Consider the following 12957-nt stretch of genomic DNA (forward strand, 5'->3'; position numbering starts at 1 on the left):
GAGATACCTTCCCTTATGCGGCACGTCCACCCCATAAAACGAAACGAGTCCTTTGTGAGGAGAGGAAGTAGACGAGGAACGACGAGTCGAGAGACTCGTACTTCGCCCACGCCAAGTCGGCTCTTGTAGTCATGAATTGCATGCATGTTAATATACCCCGCTCCCACAGAAGTGACTGGCGAATAAGTTATCGAACGGTGAGCGCATCGTCTTCGTCATCTCGATTCGCGTGGCGCCTCGAGATGCAACGAGGGTCCCGTAATCCCATAACGCACTTACAGGCCATGGACGAAAAAAAAAAAGGGAAATAAATAAAAGCCAGAGACTACAAGAGCCAGAACCGCGCGTGAAAATGTCACTCCACGTGTCGACACAAACGACATAAAGAGCAGAACAATGTCTTGTTAACTCGTTGAGCAACGACTGCAAATGAAAAGTGGAACGCGGAAAAAGTCCACTTGACAAGCGGAATTGCAAAAAGTGAAATGATGCTGTATGGACTCGTAATGGTTGTTGCAATTGATGGTGCAACGAGGAAATGAAACGAGAAGGCTTGCATCTTGAAGGAGGGGAGAATAGATGTTTGGGAGAAATTTAAAGAGATTTCAGATTTTTCAGGCGAGGAATTCTTTTTTTTCTTTTTTCAGATTGTTCGTTATGGGGAAATTATTCAGATTGCCGTTTAGATCCTATTAATAGGGTGGCTTTTTGCGGTAAAAGTTTCGACATTCCGCGTCTCTCTACTTTTATCCTAGACGTCTCGTATAAATCTCGTAGTTCTTCCCACTTGTGTGGAATACTGTGGTGGAATATATCTATTCCGCGACAGCGTTAACAAAAATGGCCGCCGCGCGTAAATCAATTCCGTCGGGTTACCAACCACGCGACTTGTTGGCTCATTCATACGTTTGATCTATGATTTCTGCCCGTGGATGGATTTTTCCCCAGATCGGGTGATTCATTATTCGGGGCACATTAAATGATATTCGATGCGCAGCGACAAATCATTCAGGGTGAACGTTTCTCTTTGCATCGAAGCGACCCCAATAGAAAATCAGATTACTCGAAAGTAAATACGTTAAATGATAAAAATAATTTAGACGGGTTTAGTAAAAATGGTAAAAAGATCTAGTATCTAATCACGCAGCGCTTGGTGATTTTGAAAATTATTAACAATTACTTAGCGCATTGAATCGCCTAAGAGTGGTAGAGGCCATCGTGCACTTCCACGAGTTTGACAAACTTTTACGCGACTTTTGTGCAATACAAGTGACGCTCGACTGTAATGATCCGAAAATTAAATCTTGTAAAATATCAGTGACACCTTGGACAATTATCTAGCGCCTTCCATTCTCAAATATTCTTAACAATAACAGAGTACATTGAATCGCTTCGGAGTAAATGCAAATCTCCGCACAGCGGAATCCAGGATGCACCCACGCGTCTGACTTTTATAGGCCCGGATAATAAGTGAAGTTCGTCTAGAGATATCCTACGTATACAGCTCAATCCCGAGTGTGCGGTAATTCTACTTTGGTAAATAAGCGTTCTGCAATTTCCCCGCGGCGGCCGTAAAGCACGCCGACTTCCAAGGCGCCCTGGCCGCCAACGAACACGCGTCCGAGCCGGACGAGGGGGTCTTATAATTTAATGCGAAGTGCATAAATCTCCCGACCGCAAAAAGGTACGCCAGGAGGAAATGCCCTAAAGAGCGGCGGGAAACCGCAATGACAAAATTTACAGGCCCTTAAATGTTTTCGAGCGTCCCGATCGCGACGGCCCACCCTTAATGGAGAAGAACCGGACTCGCGATATTCCCGCAAAAGTTAGCCCAAGTTAACGTGTAACGTTTCGCCATAATTTATCGTGTCGTTACTTCCCTAGGGTCGTGGCCAACTACCTCGGGCTGCGAAATAAAGGAGAGGTAACGAGAGCATTTTCCTCGGGGCCGATATTTATGGAGCAGGGATTTCTTTTTCGTCTCGAGGCACGTGTTCCAGATGATTTGTCGGAGACGCAATTTGATGCGGTAAAACTTCTTTAAATTATTACTCACCTGTTAAGGGAGTACTCATTCTATAGCGAATCCCTGGTATTTATTATCGTTATCATAGGCACGATTCAAAGCGTGCGTAAGTCCCATTCGGAACGTAAGAGACGTACAGGCAGTTCCCTACGAATTTTTATTTTCAATTGTTAACTTTAGGAATTTCCTAGGAACGTTCGCTAGGAACTTATTCATTCGTAAAGGAAGTAACTACCTGTAGTTCTTCTCTCACAGCAGGACGAGATAGTGGTTATTTGGTTTTTTCGGCCTTGGCTCTTGTTTCCTCTAAGCCAAAGTTTACCTACGTTGAATACTTAGTTTCATCAAATGTTAGCTAATTCAATGGAGTTTCTTTTACGAATTTGTTCCCTTCCGGCGCCATATTGGAATTCCTGACCAGCACGAGAAAGCCGATATAATATTAATAATTCTTTTTCTCAGCTGTCGAAATGTCCACCGTGTACTCTCGGGAGCACGTCGATTAATCATCGGTTAAGTAACTGCATTTGGAATTCAGTTTTGAGCTGTAAAGATAGTCCCGAGATTTCCCACAGGAACGTTACCACCGATGGCTACCGTGAATGATAATTTCCTCCCTATCATCGGCTATGATCTCGGGTAGGAATCGACACTTCCTACAGTTCATCATCAATGATGAAGGATGATACATTGTAATACGTTATCATTGTAGAGAAGGAGGACCCATAATTTGACGATTTTATTTTAATGTTAAGAGAGTACCAATAATTTCCCGGATGTTGCGATTACCGTAACGTAAGGAATCCTCCGAGGGAAGGACGGCTTCCATTTATTCTCCCCTTATTTGGGATTTCTCACGATACTGTCGCAGTAATCATATTCCTGTCACGCGTCATTTGATACCGACATTAGCATATCGTGGTAGCGGGGGGCCAATGTTTAGGCGTTTTCAAATTTTACCTTCCACGTGGGAAACGCGGACCTGACGAGGCGACATTGTGTACATAAACGAAGTGTACATAATTCTCCGAATATGGAGAAATGGGCCCCACCGCGAAGAAATGGTAGATAAGAGTAATAATTAATATCCTTAAATGTTTCATGGAATTTAAAATACACATTCGAAGCTTGAACCCCATTGTTAGTATTAAGAACAAATTCATCATAAAATAGTGCGTTTTAAAATCAGGTTTTAATGAAACGGAAATTAAATTCCTACGACCACTTATTTGAGTAGGATAATTATTCTTCGGATTAACTAAATATTTCTTTGGTTCCATGGATATTTTTTTTCTTAGGGTGTTTAGACGTGGTGGTTAATTCGGATTGGAGGACGAAGAAAGGTAAGGCGAGAAATTTGGATCGATGAAAAAGAGATCCGAGACAAAGAGGAGTGAAATCCGCCGGTAGGAAAGTGGTTGATCGTAGATCGATGAGATCTATGGTCCAGGGTGTCGATAACCGAGCAAATATCGAGAAGTTATCGTGAGTTTGCCCACGCCACGTGAGCCCAAAGCCGGGCATAATCCCATAAAACATGGCGTGCACCCGGATGCGTGGGTGGCCAGAGAGTCGAAACTCTTCGAGAAAATAGCGAAACCGAAGGAGCGAGAAGACGAAGAAGGAGATAGGACGACGTTCATTCGTCATTCCTCAAGCCGCGATTTCTGCCGCCGATAGAAAACGAGGAAACTTGTCCACTGGACGACACCCACGATTGGTCAACCGATGAAGCATGATTTATAACAATCATTCTCTTACAGGGACACTTAAAGGCATTAAACCAATTACCGACAATCTCTTCATCTGGTCCCTAGCTGTATTTGAAATTGCTTAAAAAAGAGAATCGGAGGTTTCCAAATGCAGAAAAAAGATAAGAAGACATTTTAGAGCTTTCCAATCCATACTGTGTATTTTGAGAGTTGCAGTTGAAGTAGGATGACTCGTTTACACATCAGAAGTCTCGAGACTGATAATGCGATAATTTATTTCATGTAATTGGAGGCAAGAAAGATTTGCTTTCACGTGAAAATCCAAGAGAAATTTCAGGGATCGTAAAGTGGAGAAAGATTCATTCATCATTTCTTGACGTCGACTTGGATATATTGGTTAAGACAATTTACCGAACTAGTGGACACTCGCGATTGGTCAATCGATACCTCGGTGAAACGTGATTTATAATAACCACTCTTTTACAGGGGACATTCGAGGGTCATCAATTACCAACGATCGCTTCATCTCGTTCCTATCATTAATTGAGGCTGGAAGGACAATTTGAGATTTTTAACGATATCTAATACGAGAGTTGCAATTCAACTTTGATAACTTTTATAGATTGGAGGTCTAGTCGTAGACATACTACAATTTCTTTTAAGAAATTTACTCAGCAGAGAGTTAAAATTCTCTATTACGTGAACATCTGAAGTTTCAGGGATCACAAGACAAAGGACAATCCGTTCCTCTCAACTTGATAAGTCGACCTGGATGGTGCCAAGACGATTTACTGACCCGGGACACCCACGATTGGTCAATGATACCTCGGTGCATGATTTACGACACCACAACTGATCCTCTTTTTTTTTTTTTTTACGAGGGACATACAAGACGACCAATTGCCAAAGGCCTCCGATTCGATCACGCGAGATAATTGATGATTGACCACAAATCGACCCCGTAAGTTTGGCACTTTTAATTTTATTAATTAATTTTTCCTTAGATATTCCCAACAGCGAGATACGAGGTGGGATATCGAGGATGGATCTTCATCGGCAGGAATATTGAAAACGGAACAAAGAGTGATAGAGCCGTCCGAGACTTCCGATACTCCGGGGGCACTTTTCGGCACTTTTAATTTTATTAATTAATTTTTCATTTGATATTTCCACGAGAGAGATACGAGGTGGGATATCGAGGATGGATCTTCATCGGCAGGAATATTGAAAACGGAACAAAGAGTGATAGAGCCGTCCGGGACTTCCGATACTCCGGGGGCGTGAGATATGGGCGTTATGGTAATCGATTCCGCGATCTATCGCGCCCCCGGGGCAAATCGATCTCCCGTTCGATTCCAATTGAGTTGCCTAGTTATCGAACTGGCAGATGCGGGTACTTGATTTCTCCTCTCGTTTCCTTGTTACAGCAAAGGAAGTCTTAACTCGCGAGTTTAATGACGGAAGGGTCGAGGGCAACGATCGATCTCGATGCACTTTTCGAATCATTTCCTTATCACCATTTCTTTGCAATCGACCGCAAATTCCCTGTTACAACCCACTCTACAAATTTGGCCCCAGATTACAATATTTGAACAACACAAATTCGCAATTGACTTCTCGTGCAAATTTGTCAGGTCGATGGACGTGCTATGCACTTCTGCAGTCTGTAAATTGCATCCGTACATACATATGGATCTTTTCACGATCTTCCATACATAAGATCCTCTCAGGATTTTTTCAATCCTTCGATTAATCGTCCTGCATGCATACAGGACTTTGAAAATGGCCTCCGACTATCCCTTTAAATTTCCAAAATTGCTTTCTTTTGCGAGTGCACGTCAAGTTATTCTAAAATTGCATTTATTTTACGGATTAAATGAAAGCATTTGAGAATCGTATTGAAAATGGTGCCAAGTGGTTTAATTTCGTTTCGTGCCATTTGTTTAATCTCGTTAAAGAGAAATCGGATATCAGGGATTCTCCCGAGGAGCGACTCGGCATTTCTTGGCGCGGATTCTTTCGTCTCGGATGCAAATTGCAACGCGGGGATGCGCTCGAGAATGCGGGGAACGCAATGAAATTACAATTTCATGGCCGTCCCACAAAGTGGCCATCTAGGAAGGATGGGGTCACCGGCTTATCAACGGCCATGTCCAAAGTCGTATCACACATTACGTCACCGTGTCCTTAATCCCTTCAAGGATAACTAATGGCCCTCTTATGCCTTTCAGACCTCTAAAAACGATACGTCAGATTATCCCTTCCCTGCCCTAAATATCCCCGAGAAATATCAAATGAAATGCTTATATACATTTTCTATATTTCCCGATGACCAAATCTGCACGAAAAAAAAAAAAAGAATGAGCGCTATGCAATTTGCTGTCGCAAGAGAACTACGTTGCAATCGCGAATATAATTTGTGTTGTTCGGTGAAATCGTTTTTTTTTTTTATTATCAATATAACAGAAATATCTCTGGACAAACATTTGACTGGCTCATTTTCAAGTATTCACGTTTCTTGAGGCAAGCAACATTTATTGTTAGGACTGTGAATTGTTTTTTTATTTTCTGTGCGCGTGGCAACGCAATATAGACGGGAATCTGACGAGAGAATTGAGAGAAATTCGTTGGACATGACGAGGTCTTGTCCGAGAGGTGACTTGAGATTGAAAAGTCATCTCAAGCGTGACTGACTCTATCACGGCTTATCACGTCCACCCACGCTGATGATCTTTTTCCCTGGACCACGCGCAGCCTCCAGGAGGACGCAAACTCGGCCCGACTTGGTGCGACGATTCTCTTTTTCTCTCCCTCTCTCTACGTGTCGCAGCTGCGAAAGCTCGCCAATGTTAATCTCCAGGGAGATAATTTCACTTTGGAGCATTGTTCGGGATTTATACCCGCCACCGTATCGGCTCGAGTCGTTGGACCTTTTCCTTCGATCTCGTTCCTTCTCGGGACAACACGTGCACTTACATTCGAGGGATCGTCGAACGGCGACGCAAAATTTCATGACTATTTTCATTCTTTTATATTACATGGTATTTCTATTCCCAAATTTTACAGGAATTGTTCATCTGACAGATGGCTCGTGCTACGATTTTTCCAAATCTTATCATTCAACCGTGTTCACTTTTAATTCAGATATTTGATTTTAGTGAGACATTGTTGCCCGAGGAGTTGACTGTTAAAAATGTCTACAAATGTCGCAGAATTTAAACAAAGTAATAACAAAATTACAAGCATAGGACAACTTTTAAACGAGTACGCCCAACGTTTGTATGAACGAGTCTCGAGTTATACCAGAATTGTACCCATGAGTGCATTTCAAATTGAGTATCGGAATTCCTGAATTTATTAATGTAATTTGCAACGGTGTAGAGCCAAATTTCGGTCGTAGCCGGACGTTCAATTGGGGATTTTAGGCGAATTTCGACCGTATTTATTTTTTATGGAGAGAGGTGTGCTTCAATCATCGGCAATTAGCGGCGTAAATGATTCAAGCTGCAATCGGTGATTATCTTTACGGTAGGGAACTGTTTACTGTTGTCCACGTCGATGCATTTGAACAGTCAATCTTCTCCGAGGGGGCAGGTGAATAGGAGAGGGGCCTTTTACGAGACACGGACATTTAATACAGCCGGCAATAAATCCGTCGGTATTTTTTAGCGATCGGGATGCCGTTTCCACGTCTCCGGGCTCGATCCCGGTGCTTAAAGCCGCCTATAAACGCGACGCGATGCACCGATAGAAACCAGTCATGCCCGACTCGATAGACATCCCGGGATAATATTCCCCCCCGATATTCCGCACTATTTTGAAAAAAGTCCGATGCAAACGCGACTATTCGTGCCCCGCGACTCACATACGCCGGTAATAAAGAATGGAATGCTCCGCGCTGCGGTCTAAATAAATAACTCGGTAAAGTGAAGCCGCAACGGGAAAATGAAATTTTTGTTAAGTAATACTAATATGTAGGTGATAAATTACGTGCTGATAAAGCGCACCAACACTCCGTTCTAGGCCCTTTCTGCGGTATCATTTAAAGATTGTTAAGAAAGATGTTAACGATCGAAACAAAGATCCGTTTTACCGATGCACTAATATATACAACGATGCAAAAGCATATACATGTATACATATATATAAATATGGGAACATGACATTTCTGTAAAATAATGTAAATCAATTGTGTTGATAAGGCGCGTCAATACTCCGTTTTCAGTCCTTTCTGCGGTATCATTTAAGGGTTGTTGAGGAAGAAACCGTTGATAAGGATCGAACCAAAGATCTGATTGGTCGATATCCAAATTGGATCGCATCCGATGACTGGTATCACCGAGGTGGCCGGTATCATCGGCGTATGCAGTTAACACCCGTTATGTGTTACGCGAGATGATTAAACCGCCATCACTGGCCGCCCTCTCATTATCACCGGCCGATTTCGCGCCCCCCTCTTGCATAATGCATAACGAAGTGAAAACACGTGGAAGCCGCGTATATAACGGCCGTAACGTCGCTAACGTGGCAAAATGGCTGCAAATTTGCGGGAGCCCACGCGGGATGCATAACAACTAGGTCGGGATGAGCGAAGAGGCGTGAAATAGTGCATTAAGCGAGATCACCAGGGATTACAAAGGTTGACGCGCCTGATAGCGCGGTTGGGAGGAATTTGATAAGGGGAAAGAAAAAAAAAAGGAAAAGGGGGAAAGAGGTAGGACAGCGGCTGAAATTTATGCCGACGGTGTGGTTACGACGTGTCGATCGATGCGTGTGCCAAACAGGAAGCTCGGCGTCGGGAATAAACTTTTTAACGCGTTATTTTTATCACTACTTTCAAAATTCGCGAGCGTGGAAATATGTCCAAGAAGATGCGCGCTGAATTCGAGGAAGGGGAGAGATATGCCACTTGAGTAATGAATATTTCACAGGGAAGCGTTTTACGTGCAGACGCAAACTGGAGAACAGGGGAGATAGTTATCTACCGGGATTTTATTTAACAGTTTTTAGTTTCCATGATTTGATAGTATACCATTTTTAGTAATCATTAGTATGATTGCTTGTTAAATTCTTCATTCTCCTGAGAATAACTGCGCAAGTGTGAATGGCTTAGCAGATGCAGATTGGAGAACAGGGGGATGTTGGTTTTAATTATTTTCGTCAGACTTTAAAAATTCTTGACAATTAAACAATGTTTCTGGAAGTGGGATGTCAGGCATAGGAAGATACGTATCTGGGGGTTAAATTGTCTACAATTTTGGGAAGCTTTACGTGTTAATGGAAAATGGAGAACGTTGGAGAACGCTTTTTACGGAATTCCGGTGTTGGTATTTTTATCTTCCTCGTTTCGGCAATATATGATTTTTATTTTTTAGAAGGTTTAAGAATGATGGCCCCGGGACGCCGTTTCCGGCTTCGGTGAGCAAATTCGAGGAGAAATAAAAAGGTACTCACCGCAGGAACTCCGTGCAAGTTGCATGCAGCTTATAAAAGAAAATCCCGGCGTCTTCGCAGCTCGTCCGCCCCGAGACGTCCTGAAAAAGTAAAAGCGATGCGAAATTCATTTTACGCTCGTCCAATGGCGTCAACGAGATCGAAACGGCGTCTCGAAATTAATTCGACGGCCGTCTCCACTTTGACGCGATCGAATGAAGGAACCGTAATAAGACGCCAGAAGGAATAAAGAAGTATTAAGGCCCCGAACTTTGTTGCGCCCTCAGAAAGTAGGAATTTACCCCAACAGGTCTTTAAAGTTTAAAAGCTCAAAATCGTAAGACCTAACAAAAAATATTAAGTTACAAAGTTCCATCGCAATTACTTTGAAGTCAAATTGCACTATCTAAAAGTGTAAAGGCCTCTCGATAGCATCGACTGAAAAAAATGAGATCATGCATGGATTGATCTTCGTTATTAAAATGAAGAATGTTTGGAATTTGTTTAAAGGAATGGATTAGTGGGACGAGAGAGAGAATCCGAAATATTTACACTGTTCGGTTTCTGAAGGCCTTCTGATATGACTAAATGAGGTCGGACGTGACCATCTTTATTTCGTTACCGACGTGAACCGAAGAATGTTTAAAGATTGCTAAAAAGTATGCATTAATACCACAAAAAGATAAACGTGAAATGTTAATACGGTGTCTGATTGTTGAAGGCCTTAGACCGGATATAGAGAAATGAGATCAAACGTCGCTTGATCTCCGTTTTATTATCGAAGTTAACCCAAATATGTTCTGAATTTGTTGATAAAATATGCATTAATACGACGAGAAAAAATGTGAAATATTTACACGGGGTCGGATGTCGGTTTGCATGTACCTCACGTTAACCGCTTCTGGTTTGGGCACTTCAAGGCTTCGTTTAACGAGCCTGGGAAAGGCGCTGATGCGACAGTATATTGTCTCCCCTTAACATCTCACTGTTAAAGATAATGACACGTAGCAGCCCCAGTACGTGTCGCTCTTCGAGGTAACGCGCCGAAATGCCGAGGTACTTTATGTGATAAGCGATAAGCCCGAGGCGAGAAGGGAACATCCTCGGTAATGCCTCGAGCTTCCATTAGTCCTTTTTGACAAGCAATCCGTTATTCCCGATCGACGCATAAGTCATTTGTAAAAAAGAAACGAACCCTGCAAGACGAGTTAAAACGAAAATGTCGGCCCAAAGTGTGTCTCTCCCCTTGATTAAAAAATGTGTAACAACCCTCACACCTCGAGTCTTCGATAATTTCAAAAAAATATGGAATTATCTAAGAAACGATACCGACAATTATCAAGAAAAGAATGACCAGGGTGAGTTAAAACGAAATGTCAACCCAGAAAGCCTGTCCCTTAAAATGAGGATATTAAAAATCCGCCTATACACCCTTACTCTCGGAGAGTAAAAAATCGATCAGAGTTATTTAGGAGCTTACACGTAAAATCGTGCCATTTAAATTGTATAAATAATTAATGCTACACGGAATGAAACGTATATTTATATAACTGTCTTCTGGATCATCTTTTCGTGCCATTTCTCTCGGGTTGACAGTTTTTAAAACCGGTCCCGGAAGTTTCCTGGACTTTTATTTTCGATCTTGACATTAGCATCGAGACACTTTCGGGTGCATATGGCGGCTCTGTGTAGAAGGCACACCTATACGAAAATCGTAACCCTCGACACAATGAGGAAGAAACTCGGAGGGATGACAAATTGTCGGGCGTCCGGTTTGACAGGTTACATCCATTTGCGGTTAGTATCGCTTAATCGTACCAGCGACATCGGGGGCCTTTGTCGCCCCTCTAGAAGCTGTGCATTAAGTGGCGTACTTCGGCGTTACTTTCCGCCTGCTGACTTTATTTTCGCCTCCCCGACGCCCGACTCGACCGGTCGTTAAAGTCTCCGGTTTTTTCGCGCGGCCCGCGAGAGTTGCTCCAGAAACGGGACGCTGCCAATATGGGCATTGTGTCCTGTATGCAAATGATTTCACGAGGAAAGACGTCGGCTAAAGTTCTCGACAGTCGAAAATTGGTTCACGTATTATCTGCTCCAGATTTATGCAGATAAATACCCGACACGACGCTCAAATAACATTGGCAATACCAAACTTGCCTGGTAAAGTCTTGTTGAATTTCACTCAATGAATACAATTTTTCCTTCGCTTTTTAAATACCATTTAAGTTCACTTAATATTATATATTTCATATCAAATTTCCTGGACATTCTGTTAATGGCCTATTTCGTGCACCTGTTCGGTTAAACAGGCGAGACGATTATGAGAGCTTTCACGCAATGTGTCGAATTTTCACGTTGCTTCTTAAATCTCACTTATTTTTATTTCGCTTTGTAAATTTCATAAAAATATGATGAAGCTCCTTGACATCCCGCCAAAATTCCGTTTCGGGGTTGCAGTACTTGCATATCTTTTCGATTAACTTGACCAAGCGATGATAAGCACAGTGAGCGGTTTTCGAGCTAAAGGAGCCGCCCTCGTTGCAGACCTCTTCTTTCGTTCCTTTCTTTTCGATTCTTTCACATCTCATTCTCAAAGAGTGACGTTATCGCGTATTCATCCGTAACGCCATGATTACCGACAGTGATCGCCATGTCCCCAATTTCAGGCCATTCTTTATATATCTCAGCATTTATTAACCGCTCGTTGCACCGAAAGTGCATTTTATTCCACGAATTGAACAGCTCCAACGCGAGGATGAGTAATTTTTTAGATTCCCTAAAAATAATTAAAAAAGAAAAAAAAGTTTCGTAACCTTTTCCACTTGGTAATTATTAAAAGGCCCAATAAATCATCCATCGTTGTAAGCTCTATCACGAAGTTAATGCTATAATTCGTAATTAAACGTTACGAGGGAAAACGAAGTCCCCTTCAGTGTCTATTGATAGAAACCTTTGACGAGGTGGTAATATTGATAAAAAGCATCCGAGCATGTTGACATATGTCTTTATCGCCATTTATCGGCGAGACTTCCGCGGTTAGAATAGTCGCCTCTTGTCAACTAAAGTAGGTATAGAAATCTGCGAGATGACGAGTTTCTCATAACCGCGATCCGAATATCCCGCGGTTTTGAATAACAACTCGGAAGCTAATCAAGACGGCGATCCACGTGAGTGTAAATTCTCGAGGTTAATAAATAATAATCGACTACCAGCTCGCTGAAAAGTCGATAATCGGCATTCTCCAGCGGATTATTCCCATTTAAGCTCGGGGACGCCTCGCGATGTCGGCTTTTACCGGCACGATCGTAATCCCGGGATTTAACCTTTAACAAATCAACGCGATTTTTCTCACATTGTCGCGCCGGAAAATCGCAGCAAATTAACTCCACCCGTCGAGGCTAAACGGGGATTAGAATATATCAAGATAGAAAGTGATAAAAAATGAAAATGCGTTTATAAACAAGATTAACGACGGAGCGAAAGATTACGTGGGTACTAATCGAAGGACTCGATATAATCGGCGGAAAATAAGAATCTAATATTGAAGGTTTTATCATTCCAGGGACTAATTACCAAAACTTCATAGAAAATTGACTTCAATCGATAGTTCAACAATTAATCTGAATATTGCCTAAGCCTCAAAATTTGCCGTTATATTTAAGAAATCCTCCAACGTGTAACCAATAAATTTCGGAATGTTCATAAATAATTCAAATTAATCTTATCACCGATCTCCAGTTGACAATTTATTTCGATCATTCTTGTAATTGCTTGGATTTTCTTGAG

At 42.2% G+C, this 12957-nt stretch overlaps 1 protein-coding gene across 2 annotated transcripts in view; it reads right to left on the minus strand.

Annotated features, from left to right (window-relative positions):
- Positions 1-12957, minus strand: part of LOC105700460 — an 81248-nt gene that overhangs the window by 22497 nt on the left and 45794 nt on the right. For both annotated transcript variants that reach the window (XM_012426293.1, XM_023434575.1), the window contains one exon: positions 9193-9272. The gene's annotated coding sequence lies outside the window, so the exon portion shown is untranslated. The remainder of the gene's footprint in view (positions 1-9192; positions 9273-12957) is intronic.

This window comes from Orussus abietinus, unplaced genomic scaffold (genome assembly GCF_000612105.2).
Source record: "Orussus abietinus isolate OABI.00-Male unplaced genomic scaffold, Oabi_2.0 scaffold2, whole genome shotgun sequence".
Lineage (NCBI taxonomy): Eukaryota > Metazoa > Arthropoda > Insecta > Hymenoptera > Orussidae > Orussus > Orussus abietinus.